Here is a 25711-nt window from a genome sequence, read left to right as displayed (position 1 = left end):
CACCTGGCCTGCCGTTGTGGGCGCATCGGGTCTCCGGGACCCCTGAGGGATGGCATCTGCGTTGCCGCCTGCCTCCTCCTGGGTGCCCGGAGGACCGTGTCCCTCCTGGGCAGACTGGCTGGGTGGTCGTGTGCGGGCAGGGCTCCTGGACGTCTCCTGGGATGTGGCAGGAATGGGGGTGGTGGTTGGCACAGTTGTACCTGACGCAGGTGCTGCAGGTGGTTGGACACCAGAGGGGCCAGGTTGGTCTGGGTCATCCACGGAGTGGTGAGAGTCATCGCTGGCGGTGGGGTCCTCATCCCGCGGAGCCTGGTCCTGTGAGACTTCCCCCCCAGTGTTGGGGGTTGTTCGTCGACGTTGACCTGTGTGTGAGAGAGACAATGTTAACAGTGTCACATGTGGCATCCATGTTTCATGCATTTCTGATTTGGCACTCTTCCTCTGGGTAGTTGGATCTGTCTTGCATTCCTCTCACAGTGCACTTGTGCTATTTTGGGTGCTAAATATCTAAAAAGTGCTAATTCCTGACAGTGGTCCAGGTGGCCCTGTCTTGTACATAATCCCTTGTAAATTCTGCCCGTGCCTGTTGGCACATTGTGAAGTGTGTTTTTATCTAATGTGTTGTGTATAATACAAAGGTTATTTTTATAGAATACCTTGTGTGGAGTTTCCTTTGTGGTGGGCCTTGGGTGTTGTTGCTGGGTGCGCGCGCAAACGCTTTACACATCGCCTCAGAGATAAGCCTGACTGCTCGTGCCAAGCTACCAAGGGGGTGAGCAGGGGTTATCTTTGGCGTGTAACTTCCTTGCCCTGACTAGAGTGGTGGTTTCTGCCTGGCTTTGGCGCAAGCCTTAGCCAACCAGAAATCGCCAGGTCTAACAATGGGTATGTCCCTTGGCCACAGCTGTCAGGGCTTTACGCATGTGTGACACAATCTTAGTTGATGCATCTATTTGGGTACACAGTCAGCAGTGTGGTGTGCGGGCGTAGCGAGCCATGCAGAGGCGCCTTACGTGTTGCACTGTACGTGGCCAAATGGTGTTTTGCCAAGGCAATTTGATGTTGCAGGTAGGTGACTGAAGCATTTGTGACAGGGTTCTTACCGACACAGTGGGTGGGTATACTGGGTGTGTGGTTAGGTCTGTGCCTGCAGCACGGATGGACTCGTGCACAGATTGACACATGGACCGGTCTTCATCTACGGAAGGGGGGGTTTGAGGCACTGCCAGACCTTGTCTGCATGCACACAGTCCACCGGCTGACGAGTGGACATGGCCACACCACCCAAGGGTGATTTAGTCTCCCTGTGTCTCCCTTCCTCCCTCCCTCTGTCACCCTCCTCCCTCTGTCGGTCTCCCTCTGTCACCCTACTCCCTCCCTCTGTCTGTCTCCCTGTGTCCCCCTCTGTCTCCTTCCCTCTCATTCCCCCTCTCCCTCCCTCTCTTTGTCACCCTCTGTCACCTCAGGCCAGCTTCCTGGGCACACACAGTTAGCCGGTCTTTGAATGGCCATTGGCTTGTTCATGTGAGTTAGTCCCTGTTCTCCGGGCACCCATTGGGCAGTGTGTCTGAGTGTAGGCTGCTGCTGTGGCGGTGTGTGCTGAGACTCTATCAGAGCAATGCATCTTCATTGTCTGCTGTAATGTGCAAATTGTGCCTTCAGACCCATGTCATCCTGCATGGCAGCCACCATTTGCAGGCAAGACAGTACTGTGTGGGTACACACAGTTTGTATGGCTGTGCCCTGGGCCATATGGGCTGAGGGCATTGTTGTGTGCTTGTGAGTTGCTCAATGTTAGTTTTGATGCCCCCACTCCCAGCATCGACCACATCCTGTGTTGTGTTGGTGTTTTGTGTGGCCTGTGACTTGGCATGGCCCTGATTGATGCATGGGGCATGGAGGCGCTAGTGGCATGTGTGTGTTTGTGGAGTGTTGTTGTGTCCGGTGGTGGCTTGGGGGGGGTGGCATGCATGATTGATTGTGTATGGCATCCCCCCCATGTGAGGTGAGTTGTTTGTGTACTCACCAGGGTCTGGGAGTCCTGGCAGTCCGTGTAGTCCCTCCACCGCCAGCGTGGACATCACCTTCTCCTCCCAGGGATAGTATTGTACCGGTCTGGGGGGCGGCCCTCCTCCAGTGATGTTCCCCTGGTTGTGATTGTCAGTCATCTTCCTCTTGACCGTCCTCCGCAGATCGTACCACCTGGATTGGCACTCGTGCCTGGTCCTTCTGGTGGTCCCAACAGCATTCACAGAATCGACAATCCTCTGCCACATGGCCGTTTTTTCGGATATGCTGGTCTGTCTGACCAATGTCCCAAAGAGCTGTGGCTCGACTCTGAGGATTTCGTCGACAAGGATCTCCAGCTCCTCCTTTGTGAACTTTGGATTCTTGGTGGTGGACATGGCGTGGGGTGTGGGTGTGGATGGTTGTGGGGGTGTGGGTGTGGATGGCTGTGGGTGTGTGGGTGTGGTAGTGGAGGTGTGTGTGTGAATGTGATGAGGGGGTGTTTGTGTAGGTGGTTGTGTGAAGGTATGCAAGTGTGAGGTTCAAGTATGGTGGTGTTGGTCGTCTGTGGGCTCTGGCAGCAGTGGGTCTGTTGCAAAGGCTCATGGTTTGTGTGTGTGGTCCATTTTTATTGGTCCATTTGTGGGTGTGGCTGTGTTTGAAATTTGTGTGGGTGTGTTATGAGGAGTGATTGAGTTTTGGGCCTCTGTTTGGCAGTTTGGCAGTTGCAGGTCAGTGTATGTGATGTTTGTGGGGTTGTTGGGCATGTTTGGTGGTGTGGGGAAACTCTAATTGACTCTCCTTGTGTAAATATGGTTTGTCCTGGTTCAGTACGTGTGTTTTTGGCGTCAGTACGGTCCGTACATGCACTGGTGGGGGTACGGTCCGTACATTCCCTGGTGGGGTGTGGGTACGGCCGTACATACACGGGTGGTGGTTTGGTGCGTACATACACGGCTGGGGGGGGGTGTTCAGTGCGTACATACACTGCTGGGGTGGGGGTTCAGTGCGTACATACACGGGTGGTGGTTTGGTGCGTACATACAGTGCTGGGGTGGGGGTTTGGTGCGTACATACACGGGTGGGGGTTCGGGGCGTACATACAGTGCTGGGGTGGGGGTTTGGTGCATACATACACGGCTGGGGGGGGGTGTTCGGTGCGTACATACACTGCTGGGGTGGGGGTTCGGTGCGTACATACACTGCTGGGGTGGGGGTTCGGTGCGTACATACACGGGTGGTGGTTTGGTGCGTACATACAGTGCTGGGGTGGGGGTTTGGTGCGTACATACACGGGTGGGGGTTCGGTGCGTACATACACGGGTGGGGGTTCGGGGCACACATACACGGGTGGGGGTTCGGTGCGTACATACACGGCTGGGGGGGGTTCGGTGCGTACATACACGGCTGGGGGGGGGTTCGGTGCGTACATACACGGCTGGGGGGGTTCGGTCCGTTCATACACGGGTGGGGGTTCAGTGCGTACATACACGGGTGGGGGTTCGGGGGCGTACATACACGGGTGGGGGTTCGGTGCGTACATACACGGCTGGGGGGGGTTCGGTTCGTACATACACGGCTGGGGGGGGTTCGGTGCGTACATACACTGCTGGGGTGGGGGTTCGGTGCGTACATACACGGGTGGTGGTTTGGTGCGTACATACAGTGCTGGGGTGGGGGTTCGGTGCGTACATACACGGGTGGTGGTTTGGTGCGTACATACAGTGCTGGGGCGGGGGTTTGGTGCGTACATACACGGGTGGTGGTTTGGTGCGTACATACAGTGCTGGGGTGGGGGTTTGGTGCGTACATACACGGGTGGGGGTTCGGGGCGTACATACACAGGTGGGGGTTCGGTGCGTACATACACGGCTGGGGGGGGTTCGGTGCGTACATACACGAGTGGGGGTTCGGTGCGTACATACACGGGTGGGGGTTCGGGGGCGTACATACACGGGTGGGGGTTCGGTGCGTACATACACGGCTGGGGGGGGGGGTTCGGTGCGTACATACACGGCTGGGGGGGGGGTTCGGTGCGTACATACACTGCTGGGGTGGGGGTTCGGTGCGTACATACACGGATGGTGGTTTGGTGCGTACATACAGTGCTGGGGTGGGGGTTCGGTGCGTACATACACAGGTGGTGGTTTGGTGCGTACATACAGTGCTGGGGTGGGGGTTTGGTGCGTACATACACGGGTGGGGGTTCGGGGCGTACATACACGGGTGGGGGTTTGGTGCGTACATACACGGCTGGGGGGGTGTTCGGTGCGTACATACACTGCTGGGGTGGGGGTTCGGTGCGTACATACACTGCTGGGGTGGGGGTTCGGTGCGTACATACACGGGTGGTGGTTTGGTGCGTACATACAGTGCTGGGGTGGGGGTTTGGTGCGTACATACACGGGTGGGGGTTTGGGGCGTACATACAGTGCTGGGGTGGGGGTTCGGTGCGTACATACACGGGTGGGGTTCGGTGCGTACATATACGGCTGGGGGGGGTTCGGTGCGTACATACACGGGTGGGGGTTCGGGGCGTACATACACTGCTGGGGTGGGGGTTCGGTGCGTACATACACGGGTGGGGGTTTGGTGCGTACATACACGGGTGGGGGTTCGGGGCGTACATACGCGGGCGGGGGGGTGGTGGGGTGTTCGGCGCGTATGCGGGCACATGTCTCCATGGTTGCTATGGGAGTTCGGTTCGGACGGTGTTTTTTGCGTACGGTTGTGAAATGGGGAGGACGGGAGGGATCGTACTTGCGCTGTCGGACTTTATTTTTCCGCACGGTGGGTTTTTCGACCGGGGACGTGTCGGTGACTTTTCCCGACCCGAGGACGTGTGGGGAAATCTTCCCAATGCGATTCGTATGGACTTTTTTCCGTTCGAATCGTACTTGGCAGTTTGTACGCTACTTTGACGATTCGGACGGAAAAAAATCCGGATACGAGTCGGACGGGGAATTTTTTTACCGGATCGGAATTGGCACCTATGTGTTTAGTTACAAAATAAAATGTTTCTTTAAAGTAAGGCTAGGAGATGAAGTTATAATAAATAAGTTGCAGGATATGTTGTGGGAAGGATTTTGCCTGCCTGATGAATGACATGCACAGACAGCAGTGGGGTGAAGGTGTCCTTTTGGAGAATGCTGGATTCCAGTTGGATGCAGAACGAAAATTGTTGTAACATAATTCGTTTATATAAATGCGTTCCTAGTTTAGGAGTTTCAGAACCCTTGCAGAGACCTTTGCGAGAGACAGACTCAGACAGATTTAGAGACAGGAGAGGAGTTGCAGAGGAGTTTCAGACCTCAATGAAGAACTGAAGGGAGCAGAGCAGAAGTGATTTGCAGATGCAGAGAAGAAGAGGGAAATCTTTGATGGAGAGCAGAACAGAGGCAGACGAAGGCAGATTTGATGCATGCTTTTTTCCATTCTGACTGTTATTAAAATCCCCAAGTGTTATGCTTGTGTTTATGAAGGAGCTCTTTTGGTCAAAATACGGTGGCAAAGATTCATCACCTTGAGTGGAAACAAGGTAATGGTAATGGTGCCACATTTTCAAAATTTCCAAAGAGAGATCACAGTAAGATTTCTGCGTTATCATTACCTTCTACAGATGAATGTGTGCCAGGCTTGCTGATGAGTGTGAGGAAATAGGATGCGTATTTACTTATAGTATGACCATCCCGCCATACTGTGAGTACACTTTTCATGAGTAATGAGATGCAGATGAAGGTCATCCGGCGGATCGATCTTGTGTGGCACTTTTCAAAGGACAAGAATTGTGTCAAGCCTTTTCTTCTCAGTTACAAAATTTGGTTGCCTTATGTAAACACGTGTGGTTTTGATTGCCAGACATTCTGTCAGACATTAGAAAGATTTGGGACACCAAGGGTGTTGACCCTGTCTCTGTCCCTAAAATGCCTTATTGCAGTAATCTCGACTTTCACTTTTACATTGACTAAGATACCACTAAAGTGTTATGCCAATGGTTTTAAAGTGTCATCTATGTACAATCTCATCTATTTAAAGGTGAGTCTGTTTTTCCTAAGCTTCTCTTACCTGTAGCAACATAAGGCCAGATTTAGATTTCGGTGGACAGGATGCTCGATCATGGATGTGACAGATTTCTCACCTGCCGTTTTAAAAGTGTATTATATCCAAAGGCACTTGTAATACGGCAGACGGGATATCCATCACATTTGTGACAGAGTAACCCATCCATCAAACTCTAAATCAGGTCCTAAGCTTCATCTCAGTTTGAAAGGTTAAAATGTACCTTGTTGATGTGAAAACAAAACAGCTTTATTTAAACTAATAACAAACAGGCCCAGGCTGAGATAATATGGGTCTTAAGTCTGGTGGCATTTGGACAAAATATTGAGTTTTTAATATTGTGATAGATAAATAGTACGTAAAAAGTATTGTTAGTACAGAAATATTATGTCACAAAATATAATTGTCAAGAATTATCGTTTTTGTTTAATTTAATATGTATTAGTTAAATATTAACTTTAGGGGCTACGATTGTTAGTATAATTGTTATTAATGTCTTGTTCTATCGTTTGTAATTTAAAATACTACATTTATTTTTTTAATTAAGTTAGTTATTTATAATGTAGTAGTTGGTTGCTGGGTTTATAGGGAAATTGGTTAGGAATTAATGTAATTTATAATTAGTTTAATTTTGTTGTTAATTAATTTTTTATTGTAAATTTCATATTTGATTGACTGTTTAATAGTTATTTTATGTATTTAAGTTTAATTTGTTATTTTAATGCATATTTAAATTTTTACTTTTTGAATAAATATTTTTATTGTAGTCGTGTGTTATTGATGTTTGTTGGGGAATAGGATGGCATGATTTTTAATTTAATAATCATTTTATAATAATACCAATCAATTTGTAATTGTTTATTAATTATATAAATATTCATCAACTATTTAAATTGTTTCTTATATTTGTTGGATTTATGTTTTATTTTTAAAATTTTACAGTATCATTAAATGTTTTTATTTTTGTTGGTAATTTATAATTCAGTAGCAGGTTTTTTTTTTTAGGAAAATATGTTGGGATGATAAGTACAATCTGAATAATTGTATTTTAATGGTAATATTTTGTAATTGTTAATTATGCAATTGATGATTCATTTTGTAAATTGTTTTATTTGCTCTATTTTTTTAACAAATGGCAGTATATATAAATGTTTAAATTTTTATAAGTATTGTATATTCTAGCTGTGGGTTATTGGTTTGTAAGTGACTAGCATGGGAAGGCATTAAGATTCTAGTATTTTTTAATTGATTGTTAAAAATTTTCAATTGATAATTATTTTAATCTTGGAAATATGATATACATTATTTGTTTTATTAACATAATTAGTGTTAGGAGTTTTTTTAATAATAGTGTTTGTAAAATCTATTTTAGAACTATATAATATATATTTTTATTTACAGTATGGCTTCATTTTTTTATTTTATATACTTATATATTTTGAACAAAATTAATAGGAGGTGAAATGTTATTTGTAGTCCCTCCAAAGTACTACATTTTCTGTACTGTTGGTTAAACTGGAGTGTGAATAGTAAACTTAACCCATGTGGAGTCCATACTTCACCTAGTATTGCATAGATTGGCATGAGAATAGTAAATGTAACCCCTCCGGTCTTCCACACTTTCCCTGCTATTGCTTAGACTGTAGTGAGAATATTACGTTTAACCCCTTCGGAGTCCAACACTTTCCCTAATGTTGCTTTCATTAGAGTGGGAATAGTAAATATAACTCCTCTGGAATCCAACACGTTCCCACTGTTGCGCAGACTGGAGTGGGAGTACATATAACCCCTCTGAAGGCCAACAGTTATTTTACTATTTTATAGGATGGGGTGAGAATAGTTAAATACATTTTTGTAAGTTAAATAGTTTATGTAATGTTTGTTAACCTACATTTATTGTAATTGTCTTATTGCTATTTAATATTGAATGTTTATATTGTTTATTTATTTCAATTTCTTAGGCTTTATATTGTTTTTATAAAAATGTGTTTAACTTTTTATATTTATTATATCATTTTAATTAATTGTTACATTTCCTTATAAACGTTATCATTGTTTTGATGTTAATATTTTGGAATTTGTTTATGGTAATACATTAACAATATCTTTGAATATATAGAGGTCTGTGAATGGGTGCATGAGTGTATGAAATGTCATTAATGATGCCATCAGTGATGTCACTGACCATGTCATGAGTGATGTAATATGTGAGGTCATAAGCAGTGCATTGAGGGCCATAAGAGTTAGTTAGGTCCGGGAACTTTAACTGTTGAAATTAAATGGTTTTGTACGAGTGAAATCTGAGCCTAACTATAGCGTCCCTGTAATCTTTGTTCTGTTTTGTGAATTTCTAAGTTTTTTTAAATTCTATTTCCTAACTATAACATCCCTGTAACCTTTAGTTTTTTCCACTGAATTTCAATGGATTTTTAAATTGTATTTCCAAACTAAAATGTCCCTGTAACCTTTGGTTTTTCCAGTGAATTTAGACTGCTTTTTACATTTTATTTCCTAACTGTAACCTGTCACCTTTGAGACTTCATGTGTGAGCAGCTGTATAGGTAAGTGAGTGGGGGTGTGAGACATGAGTGGGTAAGTGAGTGAGTAGAAGAGTGTCTGAGTGGGCCTGTGAGTGATATTGTGTGAGTATCAGAGCAGGTCTGTAAGTGTATGAGTAGGTCTGGGAGTGGGGATATGAGTCTGTGAGCGGGTCTGTAAGTGGGTGAATGAGTTCTTGAATGGATCTGGGAGTAAGTGCATGAGTGTCTGAGTGTGTCTGTCAGTGGGTGCTTCAGTGTGTGAGAAGAGCAAAAAAAACAATTGATGGGCAGAATGCTGCATAATGTCAAACATTCACCTCAGTCCAGAGATCTGAGACTAAATTCATTGTTTTGTTGCTCTCCATGCCTTTCCAATTCAGACCCAGCCATATGCAAATCAGTTTTGACCCTGTTCCCCAAGGGAACAATCCAGCCCGAACTGTCAGACCAGGTCCTCCCTGCACTGTAAACAAGCATCCTGGGACCGGTTTCGGGGCATCACCCCTCCTCAACCAGGCTAGCTTGACTCCAGTGGCACAGTGAGCACGGGGCCCACGTCTGGGCATACCCGTCCCATTCAGGGTGACAAATGCAAAAAGAGCAATTAATAGACAGAATGCTGCACAATGTCAAACATTAACTCCAGTGCCGAGATCTGGGCCCCAATCCATCATGTTTGTGCTCCCCATACCATTCCAGTTCAGACCAAGCAATATGCAAATCAGTCTTGACCCTGTTCCCCATGGGAACAGTCCATCCCAAACTGCCAGAAAAGGTCCTCCCTGGACTGGAAACAAGCATCCTGGGGCTGTTTCGGGACATCACCCCACATCAGCTAGGCTAGCTTGACTCCAGTGGCATGGAGAGTATGCAAGAGTCTCTGAATGTGTCTGTGAGTGGGTGTGTGAGTGGATCATTGAACCGGTGTGAGTTTTTCAGTGGGTGTGTGAGTCTCTGAGTGGGTGCATGAGTCTGTGTAAGTGAGTCTCTGAGTGGGTCTGTGAGTGGGTAAATGAGTCCTTGAAGGGATCTGTGAGTAGGTGCATGGGTGTTTGAGTATGTCTGTCAGTGGGTGCTTGAGTTTCTGATTGGGTCTGTTAGTGGGTGTGAGTGGGTCTGTGAGTGGGTGCATGAGTAAAAAAAAGTAGGGAGGCACACAGAAGCAGGTCCTCATGCCAGCTCCCCTGTGATGGTCCTCCTTCCTAGCTTGCCTGTAGTCTGCTACTCTGCTGCCTTCGGTTTTGTGCCTAATCTGCTCATTTTATCCTAATTTTTCTGCCTCTTCTCTGCTCACTCCTGCCCTCTAAATTGCCTCTTTCTGCTTGTTCTGCCTGTTATTTTGCATCTTTCTGCTCGCACCTGACCTTTATTCTGCCTCTTGCTGCTAATTTCTGACCTCTATTTTGCCTCTTGCTGCTCGTTTCTCACCTCATTTTGTTTCCTCTTTCTGCCCATTAATTTGCCTCTTTCTACTCACTTCTGACCTATACTTTGCCTCTTTCTGTTCATTTCTGACCATTATTCTTCCTCTCTCTGCTCATTTCTGACATTTATTCTGCCTCTTTCTGGTCCCTTCTGACCTTTATTCTGTCTGTTCCTGCTCGGTTCTCACCTTTATTTTGCCTTTTTCTGCTCATTGCTGACCTTTATTTTGCCTCTTTCAGCTAATTTTTCAACTTTGTTTTGCCTTGTTCTGCTCATGGCTGACCTTTATTTTGCCTCTTTCTCCTTGTTTCTCACCTTTATTTTGCCTCTTCCTGCTGGTTTCTGACTTCTATTTTGCCTCTTTCTGTTCCTTTCTGACCTTTATTCTGCCTCTCTATTTCTGCTCATTTCTGACCTTTATTCTGCCTCTTTCTGTGTGTTTCTGAACTTTATTCTACCTCACTCAGCTCCCTTCTGACCTTCATCTACCTATCTCTGCTTGTTTCTCACCTTCATTTTGCTTCTTTCTGCTCGTTGCTAACCTTTATTCTGTCTCTCCCTTCTCATTTCTCACCTTTATCTTGCTCTTCCTGCTCATTTTTTACCTTTATTCTATCTCTTTCTGCATGTTTCTAACCTTTATTTTGCCTCTTACTGTGGGTGTCTGACCTCTATTTTGCCTCTTTCTCCTCATTTCTCACCTATATTTTGCCTCTTTTTGCTCACTGCTGACCTTAAGTTTGCCTTTTTCTGCTCATTGCTGACTTTTATTCTGCCTCTTTCTGCTCGTTTCTGACCTTTATTTTACCTCTATCTGCTCATTTCCGACTTTTTTCTTGCTTCTTTCTGCTCATTTCTGACCTTTATTCTGCCTTTTCTGCTCACTTACGACTTTTGTTCTGCCTCTTTCTGCTCATTTCTCACCTTTATCTTGCCTCTTTTAGCTCGTTTCTGACCTTTATTCTACCTCTTTCTGCTTGTTTCTGACCTTTATTCTGTCTCATTCTGCTTGTTTCTCACCAATATCTTGCCTCTTTCTGGTCTTTGCGGACCTTTATTCTGCGTCTTTCTGCTCGTTACTCACCTGTATTTTACCTCTTTCTGGTTGTTTCTGACATTAATTTTGCATCCTTTTGCTCCTTTCTGAGCTTACCCAGCGGTCCAGCCAGCTCCCCATCTCCTGCAGCTGCAAACAGGGAGCTGCTGGAAATGCAGCTCCCAGCTTGCAGGTGCAATACTTTCATCTCTTTCTCTGCCCGCATGTCTGCAGGCAGAGAAACCTCTGCTTCCAGCTGGCGGGGCACTTTGACAGCTCCCGTCTGCAGGAACCGGAGTGTTTCCTTTTGCTTGGCTGAGCTGTCAGCTCCCACCAACCAAAAGCAAACAGCCATGTCCCAGGGGTGGGCACCACGGAGCATTGCAGGAGCTAGCCCTGGGTGGTGGTGGTCCCTAGGGCCATTAACGGCTCCAGGGTGCCATATGGCCCCTCTCCGTCCCTTTTCATGGGCCAGCCCCAGGGAAGTTGTGGCCCCGGAGCCATATATTGCCCCTCCTATGTGTATTTTACTTGTTGTCCCGGGGAGGAGGTGGTCCCAAGGAATCGGGGGGTCCACGTGGCCCCCACTAATTACTCATATTAAACCCGGAGGAGGTGGGGTTCCCCGGGGCTCAAAGGAGACCATGGAGGGGGGTCAGCATGGCCTCCTCTCGAATATATTAATTTAAGCTCCAGGTTAGATGATGGTCCCCTGAGCTCAAGAGAGCCCATGGAGGGGGATCCGCGGGGCCCTCCTCCAATATACAAAGAAAGCCCCAGGGAGGTGGTGGTCCGCGGAGCTCTTAGAACCTTAGGAGGGAGGCCCTGTGCGCCCCCTCTTTTTTCAATAAATGCCCCTGGGATTTGGCCCACCCCGATGGCTCTAATCAAAACAAGCATGTGATCCTGCACTTGTGTGGATTTACGGTTCCTTTGTGTTTCCGCTACAAATCCTTTTTTTACGTGCTTTTTGGCCCTGTCGGGGTCACAGGGGGACCCCAAGAACACAATTAGGGGGTCAGGGTATTCCTACCCTGCCCCCTTGCCTTTTTTTAAACGTTTTTTGTGGGACTTTTGGACTCAGCTAAAGCCGAGTCCCAAGATGGCTGCCAACACTTCTTGGGTAAAATGTTGGCAGCCAATCAGATTTCAGCACAGGGACTGTCGGATCGGCAACCCTATTTATCTAAATTTGGATTTCTTTTAATATCTCAAAAACTACTGAACGGATTTACACAAATTCACAAAAAGGTTGCTTTTTGTTGCTACCTTTCTGCGAAAGTTAGTGTAATTCCTTTCAGCAGTTTGGACTGTAGTAGTGTCTGAAATCCCTATAAGAATTTGCATGTTGAAAACTTAACTTGGCACACCCCTTTTTCTCACCCCCGCTTGACGGATCACCCTGAAATTTTAAAGACAGCAGCTGAAATAAGAGTCGTACTGATTTTGAAAAATTTGCAAGGATTCGTCAAATGGCACCAAAGTAATTGGCAAAACAAAAAACACTTTTACTATGGAAACAAGGCCCTAAATATAACTACTTACTGGAGACCGCCAGTAGGTAATATTTATTGTTTATTAAGTTATTTAAAGTGCTAAATAAAACTATTTTTATATCTTTATGTTACCATTTAAAGTTACTGATATTTTTTGGGATGCACACATTTTTTAAACTTTAATTTAAATTTACTTTTACTATTTTACTTTTAATGTATTTGAAAAATTGTTCCTTTACCATTTCTGTTTCAGAGAAATGGAGGGATGGAGAGGGTAGAGAGAAGGTGATCTAAGAGACAGAAGATAGAGATGAGGGAGAGAGAGAGAGATAGAGATATAGAGAGAGAGAATGGATGGATGGGAAGAGGGAGACAGTGTGAGGAGACAAAGGGAGTGCGCTGGTTTGAGCATTTTTTGCCAGGGCTTTTGATTCTCCAGTTTAGCCCTGGGGAGCAGTAAGTGGATGAGACAAAATGAGGGCTACAAACTAGGTCTCCCTGTCACAGGACCTTGAATTGGGGCTTCAATTAGATCTAAAGGGATTAACATTTCCTTGAGACTTTGGCCCACAGTCATTGTGACATGCCTATCTTTTTGTAGCCAGTGGTTAAAGGGACAGGCCCTGAGCGAGACACTGGGGACTAACCCTTGCACCAACTGCAAGATAAGCCATTTCCATATTATTTATTGATCTACCACCCAGAATTGGTGTGAGGGTTTTGTACTTAAGCAGAACACATTCACTTGGGTATTGATTTGAAACATAATATAATCCTCAAATCTTATAATCCTTTAAATAAGTGATCTTCAATGCGTGCATGCTTCTATACAGGTCAGTCCAGCCTGATCTGAACTGAGAGAGGAGTCACGCGAGGGTGGTTTACATGCAGGGTTAAAAATGTACCACCAGAAGAAGCTTGTGATACCTGTGAATGGTAGTGGTCAGAACTGTCTATGCAAGATTACCTTTCACATCATTAATTTCCACAATTTTATGTGCCAACATGTAGGAGGGATGAAACATCTGGAGGGTTAGGGTTAATGTGCCAGGGTGGATGGCATTCTCTGGGTAGACTCTACACTCCCTGTAGTTGTACTACTTATTATGATATTGTGATTATATATGTGTCTCCTAATGCACCTATTTACATATACCAGGACCCATAAACTCTCTTTGACAATACTCGCATCAACACACATCAGCTAGATGTTAAGGCTTGTATCTTTCCGCTCTCCTTATTGGGTTATGTTGTTAGTTTTCCTGTGACAAATTCATGACCTTTCGTGCTAAGTTCTTCCCATGTTCTGACAACTGTTTTGACACCACAATATTAAAAGATGGTTTTAAAACCAGACCCTATAGGTCTGAATTACAATGCATTTTGCACACGTAAGAATAAATTAGGTGATGTAAAAAAGGATTTTCAGATCCTAAATTCCCAATCATAATTCAAGTGATCAAGAGTGTTGGAATATTGAGTTCAGAAAGTTTATTAGTAAATGCACCATTTCATTTGCAAGTTTAGAGTCAAGCTAGGGGTTGTGGGTGTTTCTGGGTTGGCCAACATGTAGAAGACGGTAAATATGCATGTACCTGCAGATTTTCAAATACTACTTACAGGTGGTATCTCACCCTTGAAATACTCACAAATTTTCCGTCAAAGGCAAGAAGATTATGTTTCCCTATTGGGAATGAGGAGGGAAACATATTTTCTTGATGGAAAAACTAAAAATATAGTTACACCTAAAAATTTGCATCAGATTTACACGTGTATGTTTTTCGATCGGGCATAAAGTCAACATATTTAAATGTTACATAGCGGAGTGTTCCGGGAAGTGTCGTAGATTAACAGAAAGAACTATTGTAACTACATCGCTAAAACTCTGCAGGTCTGCAACAAATGTAGGTACAAATCTGCCACAAGTGTACTGAATTACAGAGTGAAAAACTACTCTCGTTGGATGGAGGGTGAACAGATCAAGGTGTGGTTTGGCTTGTAATTTTGCAAGCTCCCAAAAACTTGGAAATTTGTAACCATTCACAGACTTCAAATCTTTCCCACTCTGGAAATGTTACTCCAGTAACAGATCTGACAACTTAAACAAACATTTCACTGAAGAGCAGTTAGCGAGGCCTTGGAGGTAGCGGGCTTCACTACCGAGAAGTACATTAGAGGCACTTTTGCCCTGCCCCGCCCCCAAACCACCTCCTCCCAAAGAAAAAAAAATCTTGCTGATGCTGGTGTCGATGCCCTGTGGCGTTTTCACATCCCATAAGAGACTCAGGGGGATATTCTCAAAAACGTGTGATAAATATCGCAATATTAGCTTAACGCAACTTTGCATATCGCAGTCTATCGCAGGAAAACAACGCCGTGTAAACGTAGTATTCTCAACCCGGTGGCACCATGCGATAGTCTCACGATAATGCGTCAAATGACCGCGTTAAAATCAACGCGAGCCCATAAAACCGCGAATGCGAAAAAAGCAGCGATGTGGCCAATTGTGATACAAAAATGAGCTATAAGCAGCAACAGGTCTGCAATTCCCAAGCGTCATGCGGGAAAATGCACCATAAAAACGGTAAGATGACAATGTACGAGTACAACTCCACATCCGTGACGTAGAACAAATGACCATTGTCCCGCATCAAATAGGCATCTCCTCACAAACTGTCACAATGTACATTGACATGCAATCTGCATGTAAACTGTGCCAGTGCGGGAACATACATGGAACACACTGTGAAACCGCATTTCCCCTTCACATTGCAGAGGGACAATCAACACCTCCTGCACACAGATGTGTCGTGTCCATGATCAATCAATTATGAAAGCATGGACGAATGTGGGGGTAGTGACTCCCCCTTACGTACATGTTGCTCATGTTGTGGGACTTGAGTGACAGGATGCATCCCTGCATCATGATGGTACATATTTGACCCCAAAAGAAGCCCTGTTTTCACTTGTAGGTCACAAATGACAGCCAATATGTAATGATTTGGGACACATGTGAAACGCCGAAGAGTGGGATTCCGTACTATCTGTGACACACAGAACTGGCAGTTCGAATACGTGACACCCTAAACAGCCTCTCTGTACAGAGGTGACACACCCACCATCTATTAACAAATTATAAACTTGTTAGCACCACGTCACACTCACCCTTGTCTGAGTGATGTGCTTGTACAGATGAGTGACATGCACTCAGGGAATGTGTCTTGGAAGGCATTTCTTTGCACATGCTGTGCCTGTGGTCATATTGTACTGTCCCATGATTGCTAAGGACTGTCACAATTTGACGTGCTCATGTGAAGAACTTGTCAATGATGGTGTTCCTACAGGCTATTCCTGCTGCGGCTGCAGTGAGGTGTGGTCCACCTGCCTTTCCTTCCTCATCATCGTCCGGTGCATCTGGCACTTGTATCCATGGGGCATTGGTGCGTACACATATGTTGTGCAACACACAACATGCAACGATCATCTTGAACACGATGTCTGGGCTGTACAGGAGCCTTCCACATGTGATGTCCAGGCACCTGAAACGTGACTACAACACGCCAAATATGTGTTCCACAATGCCCCTGGTGCGTTTGTGGGCCGCATTGTACTGCCTCTGGGCCTGTGTGTTCGGGGCTCGGAGGGGTGTCATCATCCAAGCGCAGAGAGCATATCCTCGATCACCTGTGACAGTGCAGAGAGACATGAGTCAATACTTCATTCTGCATGATGTGTTGGCAGGCTCACTGGTTCATTGGTGTGTGATATGTGTGACTTAGTGATTCCTGTTTGACATGTACTGCTTGTTGCAAATGAACGGCATCAATGTGTATTACGTAGCCTCAGTGCTGCTCCTCCCTCCCCCGAGCCTATTCACTAGTGTGCGCAGCGCGGTTGCATCACTTGCACTCCTACGGCACACCAGTGTCATGCCTGTCTGGCATGTCCACAAGCCTGACAACGACACAGTGATGTTGTGCGCTGAAAGTGGGCGGCCACGTGTGTGTAGACCTATGGTAAGGACAGGGCGGACACAGATGTAGAGTTCATGGCTGGCTGAACTCACCATGCGTTTAAGGGTAGACCTTTGGCTTATGCTGCGGTAATAGTGCCACACAAAACAGTTGGCATGTCTGATCCCTGACCCAGAGCGGGCTGGTGCTCCCTCATTTACCCCTTTGGCAGAGACCACACTCCGGGGGCATGCTACATAGCAACATTGTCCATTGCGGGACGGGTGGCACAGACACTACAACAGAGACACATGCATTAGTTACTTCCTTGGCAAGGCCTAAACTTAACCACGCCCAGAGCCACGTGTTGATTAACCACAACCCTACGCTGTACTGTTGTACGCCGGTACACTCCACTTATGCTCACAGGGGGGTACGACACAGCTACATGTCCCAGGTCTACCCCACTGACTGAGGTGACAAGGTTGCGTCCGCTGTACACAGCACAATGTAATGTGGTAGGGCCTGGGGCCCTCATGAATACATATTGACCACACAGACACACAGAGATAGTTTGTAGAACTGAAAACGGACATGTGCGCCCGGCACTTTTTATTGCCAGGGTCACATGTCCAGTGACGCCTGTGCTGGATGGGTGTGGGGTAGTGTAAGCCACCCCTCAGGGGTTGGTTGGTGCTGGCAACAACTACAACAGTGATTAGACAATCAGAAGTTCAAAGTTCAAACAGCAAGGGTTCATGACTTCAGCTGCACAGAGTTAGTGGCCCCAGATGCACTGCGACCGGCACAGGCACACGGCCACGGGACGGTGACTTGCAGTGCACTGAGGTAGGGCCACGCGAGCTGAGCGGGTCCTCGTTGATGTCCAAGGTGAATGTAGCAGAGTGTTTTGGGAGACAGTGGAGGGTGTCCTTCCAGGGCATGATGCAGAAGGCAGAAGCAAGCAGAAACAGGCAAATGGAGGAGTAGAATGCTACAGACTCCTTTTTACCACCAAGTCAGTAACAGCTACATGATGATGAAGACAACCGCCAGGCCACAGACTCAGATGCTGCCAAAGTTCAACCAGAGAGTGTCCATGACTTTCGGGGCACAGAGTCAGTGGCACCAGAGCTGGAAGGGGATGCAGTCTGCGATGCTGCCTGTACAATGATATAAACTCTGCATGAAGAAATCAAGACTCAGTTCAAATTGTGTGACCTACTCGACCGCAGTGTGTGCCAGAGGCAGGTGGTCAGCAGGGGCCCACAGCCACGTGTCGTCGGCTTGCGATGCACAGAGTTAGTAGCACCAGGGCAGTTGTTGGTAGTGTTCGATCACCTCCGTAATGAAGATCCTTTTTTCCTCCGGACTGAACCGCATCTTCCTCTTACTCCTCTCCTTGCGTGCAGTGACAAGAACTCTGCCATGAAGAAATCAAGACTTAGTTCCAAATATGTGACCTACTTGACCACAGTGTAGGCTGGAGGCAGCGGTAAGCGTGGGCCAACTGCTGTTCAGCCAGCTCCTCCTGTAACTCTAATACATGACATTGAGATGGCATGTGGAGATGATTTGTGGTGGACGGAGGTAGAGGCACCAGAGCTGAGTGGGTGTGCAGTCTGGCACGATGCCGTGTCCTGTCTGGTACGGACTGGATTGAATTGGTGTGAGGCCTGCTAGACCGCAGTGTAGGCCGAAGGCAGAAGTCAGCAAGGGCCCACAGACCGGTGTGGTTGGAATACTATGCACAGAGTTGGTGGCACCACATCGAAGGGAGTATAGTGATATAAACTCTGCCATAAAATATGTACTCTGCCATTGTGTAATCAAGACTCAGTTCCAAATGTGTGACCTACTTGACCACTGTGTATGCCGGTGGAGTACGTCAACGAGAAAGGAGTACTGCGGGCCCTGCTCGCGGAGTCGGTGATGGTCTGAGGAGACTGACAAGGTCGCGGGCCTTGGGCTTGGAGCTTGCACCGGCATGGGGTGGGCCCTCCGTGACACACGCCGGTGTTGGCAGGTGAGCAGTGAGGCCTGGGTGCCCAGGGGCGGACAAGACTGGATCAGGGACCAGCGGCCCGGGCTGCAGCAGGCACACAGGATCGCAGGCACCGCCGCTCACGGCGTCGGCCTCGTGGTGGGGTGAAAGGTGCCGCCGCCCTGGAAGATACGTTGGCCATTCCGGAAGAGAACCACGCCTAGAGCTACGTGCTTTTTATTCACACCCCTACTCTAGCCTGCCGTATGCCGAGCCAGCCCACTCCGCACACGCTTACGGGGGGGACGTAACAAGCTACATTTCCGCGATCTTCCCCACTGGCTGGGGTGACATGGTTGCGTCCAATGTCCACTACACTCCAAACACCAGCAGTGCATGCAGACATGGATATGTCTGTGGTATGCATAATACTGCAGTCTGTCCAGCACATCTCCGCCACACTTCGCATTGTGTACATTCTTATTCATGGGTCACTTGCTTCCTTCGCACATGCCTGGTTCCCACCTCTCCCCACATTCTGCTATTGTGTGGCTGAGGTGCCATGCCCTTGATGGCTCATGTTCATGGCTAGCCCAGGTTACCACAGTACGTTGTGCTGTCGTGTATGGTGGGTGAGCATGTTGTTTGGTATGTTGTATGTGAGTTTGTGATGTGTGCATTCCCAGTGTAGTGAGTTGCATGATTGTGGAGTTGAGGTGTGTGGTGTGTTCATTTGGTACTTACCAACGAGCAATGCATTTGCGTAGGTGCCAGCCCCAAATCGCTGGTTGATGATGGACTGTCAGAAGATGAAGGAATCATGCACACTGCCTGGGTAGTTGGTGACGACATTGGTGAAGAGCCCCCGGTGGTCCACTATTGCCTGCACATTGATGGAATGCTGGTGCTTTCTGTTGATGTAATTGTGTGCAGGGTCAGCAGGGTGCACAAGTAGAACATGTGTGCAGTCAATTGCCCCCAACATGTGCGGGAAGCCAGCTATGGCGTAGAAGCCTTGCTTGGTCTCCAGCTGTTCCTGCGCAGTGTGGGAGAAGTATAGGTACTGGGGTACCAAGCTGATGATGGCATCCAGGACAGGTGTGAGGAACTTGGATAGGGCTGGCTGTGAGACTCCTCTGACTCTGGCGGTTGTTGGTTGGAAGCTACCGGAGGCCAACAGGTACAGCACAGCCAGCAGCTTTGTCTGAGGTGGGATGTTGGTTGTCTGCTGTGTTGGTACCGTCACCCTGTGGGCAGTGATGGTCAGGATGCGGAGGATGGTTGTCCTTTTGAGCCTGTAGTGGGCAATTACATTCTCTGGTGTTAAGTCTGTGAGGCTGGTGCGTTTTCTGAAGGTCTGCTGTCTTTGTCTGTGCTGCCTCTGTGGTGGTCCGGGGTGGAGGGATCTAGGGGGGGGGTGGGCCTAGGGGTAGTGGAGGTGGGTGTTGTGGCCCTGTTGGGGCTCCGAGCTGCATGACCAGTAGCTCCATGGCATCTGTTGTTCTTCTGGTGTGGCTCTGGGCTGGGCTCCCTTTGATGGTGCAGGTTGTCGTCTGGCTTTACACCAGGTCAGAGCAGGTGTTAAATCCCTGCTGCTAACGCGCCTTACCGCCTGTTTTGTGATCTTATCGCAGATCTGGCTGATCGTTGAGAAAGTTGCGGATTAGTGTTTTCGCGGCTTTTTGCACGGGAACGCCTACTCTGCATCTCATTAGCGTTAGTTGCCGGGGTCATGTGTCGTGATGTTTTTTGCGGCTGCTATCGCAGGTAAATTGGTGGTATCGGCTGTTAGCACCAGCTTGTGAATAGGGCGATAAATTTATCGCCACTTTGGCTGAGATAAAGTGCCGATAACTCAGTGATAAGTCCTTGAGAATATGCCCCTCAATAGTTCAAAGCTTTTGGAAACAAGCTGGGAATTGTTTACAGTGGTTTTCAGCTCATTTTCCATGTCACTGTGTGATATCAGATCCTCAACACGTGACTGCGTGAAGGAAGCTCATATTGTGTGTCACACAGTGGCACCTTGTGAGTAGGCAGTTCTGCAGTAATGACTGGAGTAACTTCAGGGCTTTAAGTGGGCCAGGTCCTGCCGGTGCTCAGCACAAACATCTCTAAACAGCAGGTGCTCAAATGGGTCCCTATCGGACTTTCCATTGTTGCCCTCGCCGTCAAGGTTAAAAAAAAAGTCTTAACTCTGCACCAGTACCACCCTTCATTGCTTTTGGTGTAACTTCAAAGAGACTCGTTAAAGTTCTTTCACAGTCTCATCATTTCAGAACTTTGTTTTTTGCAGTTTTATGTAGCATAAACTCGACCCTGAAGGTATTGGAGTGTGTTACATGACCACCAGTTACATTACACAAAACATATTTATTTTTAGAATCACAGGATGTAGCGCTGACGCCAAAGCGTGAATCTACTTACCAAGCTCCAAAGTTGGCTGCTCTCTCCATTACACCACAATCTCTCCCACAAAACTGAGGCATTTTCAATATTATATACAACGAAGCCATAGTTGTTGCTTATTTGTCTTATGCAACTAACAGCAATTGACAAAGCCAATAGACCTAGCCTGTTGTAGGTGTAATGTTACTTCTTGTATTACATATCTGGATGCAATGATAGAAGCAGCAAAATACCAGTCGGGCGGCACACTATGCTAAGCACAGACTTTTGCCTTAGGCTTTTTTAAACCATGCCCATAATTACACTGGCCACACCCCTTTCAGAGACCCCCACAGGTTTTTCACCCCACTTAAAGGTCTAAGTAACTTCCCTTACAGGGTAGGAAGGGGACTAGATCACCTCCAAGCTTGAGGGAGAATAGAGTGTAGGGGAAGAGGTCTCTACAGGGAAACGTATTTTACCTGTAAAATTGAGAAAACAAATGTGCATTTGCACATCAGATCGTATTTTTTCATTGCTCAATTGTTCACTATGTAAAATAGGAAAATAGGAGTACAGGAATACGCCAAGTGATAATCCACGTTTTAAACCTGTGCGTGGTGCACTTTTCCAGGCACACTAATCAGAATGTTTGTGAATAGGGAAAAATGTGTAACATATTATCTACTGGCGGTCGCCAGTAGATAGTTATAGTTACAACCTGGTTTCCATAGGAAATCTCAAAATTCTATTTTGAATAACTTTGGCGCCGGTTGATGAATCCTCGCGAAATTTTCAAAACTAATGGGGCGCTCCGTTCAGCTCCTACCCTGAAAGTCTCAGGGTGATTCGTCAAGCAGGGGCCGAGAAAAAAGGGGGGTCCCAAAACACGTTTTCCCCATGCATTTTTCCATAGGACCTTTAGACACAGCTACAGCCCGAACGGCTGAACAGAATTACTTGAAATTTGGCAGAGAGGTAGCCATAAGGTCAAGGAAGTGCCTTTTGCAGGTCTGGTGTAAATCTGTTCAGTATTTCCTGAGAAAATAGCATTTAAAAGCAGATATATATGTGGGCGGAGCCTAACCACACATCTCATCCTGAGATCTGATTGGCTGTCAGCACTTCATCCAAGAAGTGTTGGCAGCCATCTTGGGACCAATATACATGATAGCACCTCATTAAAAAGCATTGCAGTTAATAGAAGGTTTTAAGACTTTAGTTACATTCTAAATCATTTGTTGATGGTACCATACTCATTTTAGGAATTGTGGTATGTTCTAAGGTGATTTCACCATGTGAAAAAGCCTTCTGCTGGGATATCATGATTGAGAGAAAAAAAAATTCTCATGCTTTTACCACAGAGGTTTGGAAGGTGATCTATATGCTAAACTGAGAGCTTATTTTCTGTAAATTCACATTATCTTTCTCAGTCATGTGAGAATGAAGTCTGACATTCTCAGTTAAACATGTACATCCAACAAGGGCTGAGACTGTCAGTTGATTCCTTTGTGTTCTACTGCAGCTTCTCAGAGTGTTCCAAAGAACTACTAGAGCGCTAACAGTCCTACTTATGATAAACGTATGGCACACCTGAAGCCATCTTGCTTGGATTAAAGTGGTAACTCTTAAAACATTTTATTTAAAAAGGAACAAAATGAGGGGGTTCATTTTTCCATAAAAAGTATGATTAGTGCAGCAGAAAGAAAAATTAGGGCACATTTTGAGTGACTTCTCAAATCCTCTTCTATTTCATTACAAAATTCTGACATGCAGACTGAAACATGCACTTTCAATACCAGCAGCAGTTTTCCCTGGTGAGCAGTAGCTTTACTACAGTGATCTAATGAGCAAAAAGAGTGCTAACATTCTGAATTTATGGCAAATGTGTGACACATCTGAATGCCTTTGGAATCAAAGTAAAAAACTGAAAGTATTTCCTACTGAGGAGACTGCAGTAAATGAGGAAATTAGGAAACTTCATAACAAATAAGTCTCCCAAGATGGCCACCAGAGACAAAAGAGCCCAAATGTAGCCCAAATATCACCCAGATGTAGCCCAAGTATAGCCCAGTGACAGAATGTCCCAGAATGCTCTTAAAAACAACTAGAGCGCTTACTGTCTTCATTATGACAAAAGTATGGCACACCTGAAGCCATCTTGATTGAAATAAACTGGTAACACTTAAAACATTTAATTTAAAAAGGAACACAATGAGGGGGTTCATTTTCCCATAGAAATTATGATTAATGCTGAAGAAAGAAAATGAGGGCACATTTTGAGTGACTTCTCAAATCCTCTTCTATTTCATTAAAAAATTCTGACATGCAGACTGAAACATGCTCTTTTAATACCAGGAGCAGACTTCCATGGTGAGCAGTAGTTTTACTACAGTGATCTAATGAGCAACTAGAGTGCTAACATTCAGAATTTATGGCAAATGTGTGACATATCTGAATACCTTCATGATGGAATCAAAGTAAAAAACTGAAAGCATTTCCTACTGAGGAGACTGCAGTACATGAGGAAATTAGGAAACTTCATAACAAATAAATCTCCCAAGAAGGCCACCGGAGACAAAAGAGCCCAAATGTAGCCCAAAATCACCCAGATGTAGCCCAAATATAGCCCAATGACAGAAGTGTGCAAAACACTTATTATTTTGTGTTTTTGCAGTGTTATATAGTGCAGACTTGTCAGGTATTGGAGTGCTTTACATGAGCATTGGTTACATCACACAAGAACAAATTCATTTTGGTTGTAGACATGGGGAGACTAAGTGATTTGACCAGAATCACAGATTGTCGAGCTGAAGCAGAAACTTCAACCTGGTTCCCCGGTTGCAAAGTATGCAGTTCTGGAAGTAACACCACATACTCTCCCTTAAGTGCAACATTTAATCAAGTGGTCAACTGTATAAAAAACATAAAGATAACAAATAATTTAAAAGTGCTTTGTCGCTATTTGAAAACTCAGAAAATATGTCCTTATTTTAGTCTTTTAGAGCACTAACCATAATTTTGATGCCAATAAGACCCTCTCATATATGTAATTTCTAAAGGAAATGCTCTAGGTATTACAGTTTTGATTACATCAAGATGATGTCAGGCGTTCCACACTTTTGTAATAAATATAGAATGTTAGCAATCTAGTTGTTCATTAGGATACTGTTGAGAGGCAGAGGCCAGGGGCATGGACTCTGAAAATTGAAGGCAGGTAGGAGGGTGCAAAGGCAACAATTTAACCACACTGAGCAGGCAGGAAGGGCCGTGGAAGCACAACAGACTATGGAGGGCAGTGGAAAGGGGGCAGGGGCAACAAACCAACAATACAGGACTTGCAAGAGAGGCTGTGGCAATGTAATAGACCATTGTGGGCAGAAGGAAGAGGCAATGGTAGTACAACCATACATGCCAACAGACCCGATTCAGCCAGGAAACGTCCAATGTTTTTAAGCTCAAATGGGCTATATTTGATCTGTCTCCTGTCTACAATATCCTCTTTTTCAATGTAACTCAAAGGGGAAAATCAATACCCCAGTTTTTTTTCAAAATCTCCCTCTTACCAAGTTCAAAATGTTCGCAAGTATGGTACATTGGATCATGGAAGGAAAAGGGATAGGGACATGGACTTGGATAACAGAGGACAGGAGGGACATGGAGAGGTGCACCAAACTGACCCTGCAGGGCAGGCATCAGGGTTTGCAGCAGCACAATACACCACACAGGGCATGCAGGACGGGAGTGCAGCACAACAATCCATAGAAAGCAAGAGGGAGGGGACAGGACCATGCACATGGACAACAGAGAACAGAGGGGCAAGAGGCAATGGTAGCTAGCTGACCATAATGGACAGACAGGAGAGAAAGCTGCAGCATAACAGACCATAAAGGGCAGGAGGGACGGATCAGGGGCATTACAATGGAACAGACAAGCCAGGAGGGAGGGAGTAGGGGTCTGCACATGTAAACAGAGGGCTGGGGGCAAGGGGGCAGGGCAGGAGCAGCAAGATAGCCATGGAGGTCAGGCAGGATGGGCACTAGAAGCAAGACACACCATGAAGAGCAACAGTGAGACTGTGATGGCATACACACAGACCATGGAGGGAAGGTGGGAGGGGGTCAGGGGCAGCTAACTGACCACACAGGGAAGGTGGGAGGGGCCATGGCAGCACAGAAGACCATGCATGGCAAGTGGGAGGGTTAGTGGCAGCACAACGGCTATGATGGGCAAGAGGGAGGGTGCAGGGGCATGCACAAAGGACGATGGAGGATAGAAGGGAGGGTCAGGACCTTTGCACAGACAAGAAAGTTCAGGGGAAGGGGCCTCACAACAGACCACATGGGGCAGGCAGGAGGAGCAGTTGCAGCACAACAGACCAGGGAGGGCAGAAGGGTGTGGCAGTACAATGGACCATGTAGGACAGAAGGAAGAGGATAGGGGCATGGCATGTGGACAGGCAAGGTGGAGGTGGCAGGGACAGGTTATAGTCATCTGACAATGCTAGGCAGGTGGGAGGGGAGTGGCAGCTCAACAGAACACTCAGAGTAGATAGGAGTGGCAGGTCCATGGGACATGGTGGGCAAAAAGGATGGAGCAGGGGTATGCAAAAAGACATCAGAGGGCAGGGGGAAGGAGAATAGGGGCAGCAAGCTAAGAACAGAGTTTAAGCAGGAGGTCAATGATGGGGCATAGAATTGGGCAATGGAGGGCAGGAGGAGTGGACTGGTACATCATACTAAATTGAGGGCAGTGGCAGCACAATCAGACCATGCATGGCAGGAGGGAGGAGGCTAGTCCATGGATTCACACAACAGAGGATA

Source organism: Triturus cristatus, chromosome 4_1, assembly GCF_964204655.1.
Source record: "Triturus cristatus chromosome 4_1, aTriCri1.1, whole genome shotgun sequence".
NCBI classification, from domain to species: Eukaryota; Metazoa; Chordata; class Amphibia; order Caudata; family Salamandridae; genus Triturus; species Triturus cristatus.
This window is presented reverse-complemented; position numbering follows the sequence as displayed.